Source organism: Herpailurus yagouaroundi, unplaced genomic scaffold (genome assembly GCF_014898765.1).
Source record: "Herpailurus yagouaroundi ecotype Mexico unplaced genomic scaffold, PumYag 203, whole genome shotgun sequence".
Taxonomy (NCBI): Eukaryota; Metazoa; Chordata; class Mammalia; order Carnivora; family Felidae; genus Herpailurus; species Herpailurus yagouaroundi.
Window position 1 is genome coordinate 13,620,732 of NW_024412434.1, and position 1,616 is coordinate 13,622,347.

Genomic DNA, 1,616 nt, shown 5'->3' on the forward strand with positions numbered 1-1,616 from the left:
ATACTTATATTGTCTACCCCTTTGTTGACATTCTCACTTTATCCACTCTTCTGAATTTGATGAACATTTTTATGACCTTATTTTGAATCCTTTACCAGGTAAGTCACTTATCTTTATTTCATTAAGGACTTTTTTCTGAAGTTTTATTTTGTTCTTTCATCTGGAACATATTCCTTTGTCTCTTCATTTTCCTCAACTCTGAAGTATTGGTTTCTATACATTAGATAAAATAGCCACCTCTCCCAGTCTTGAAAGAATTGCCTCATACAGGAGATGAACCTTTAATTCAACCTTGCTATGGCTCTCGGTTGTGTCTCAGAACTACATGAACAGCCAATTTTATTTTTAGTTGCTCCCAGTAAGTAGTTGAGGGTGTGCCAGGAACTGTTCGTGTCACAAAGGCAATGATTTCAGTCAGCACCTAGATTCAAGCTTATTAGAAGCCAGACCCTCTGACAGCTGCTCTTAAAATATGCAAATATATACAGTACTGTGGGAACTCAAGCATAAGTCCTGCTGACCACCAGAGTCAGGTGATCCAGAGGTGTCGTGAGGGCAGTAGTCACAAAAACTGGGGTGCTAGATGAGTGTACGAGCTCCTTCCTGGGCTGTATTGGTCACCTGGAGTGAAGCAGAGGGAGAACACAAAGGTGGAGTTCACCTGGGAGTGTTGGCCAGTTAAGAACTCTTTCTGCATGGGTTACAGTTCTTTGGGACCCACAGGTGTTGGCCCCACTGGCCACCAGAGCCAGGTGGTCTAGAAATGTCTCCTGGCAGCAGCCACACACACACAAAAAGTGGCACCGGAGGAGGGTACAGGTTTCTTTCCAGAAGATACCAGAGAGCTGAACTGGGGCAGGGGCAGATATGGCACCTGCCGGCTAGAGGGAGGCAAGAGAATGCAAAAATGGTGCCTGCCAGCCTCCGTCCAGGCTCTCAGATGTGTGTCAATGTAGATCCCTGCCCCCCCCCCCACCCAGGCCAGTGCTTTAAGATAAGCAAATAACACTCTTTCACATAAAGCCTGGGTGCCTCTCAGTTGGCCACCTCTATGCTGGGCCCTGGGGCAGGTGAGTCTGAGTGCACAAGCCCTTATTTAAGAGCTGTTTCTCAGTTCATTATAGCCTCGTGGGTTTTGTGGGCATGAGCCCCACTGGTTGTCAGAACTACATAGTGTGGGGACTCATCTCTCAGGTGCAGGTCTTAAAAGTTGGGGGTCCTGATGTGGGGTTCAAACTCCTCACTCCTCAGGGAGAAGCTCTGGGTTTTGAGTCCCTTCCTGATTGTGGGTGGCCGTGCCAGGGCTGGGGGTTGTCGCAAGCTTGTATCTCAGCCTCTCCTACCCATTTCAATATGGGATTTTTTTCTCATTTGCCTGCTGGGTAGGATTCCCCAGCTAGTTTTTAGAGGGTTTTTTTTTGTGTGTGTGTTTTTGAAGAATTCTGTTCCCTATGTCGCTGTAGGTTTGATGTGCCCATAGCAGGAGGCAATCGCGGGGTCTTCTTACGTCACCATCTTGAACCGGAACCAAAAAAATTTCTCCTTGGTTTTATATGGGGGGTAAGCTGGAGGAAGGAACCAAAGACATCCTTTAAGGTTCAAGCCTGAGAAACTAA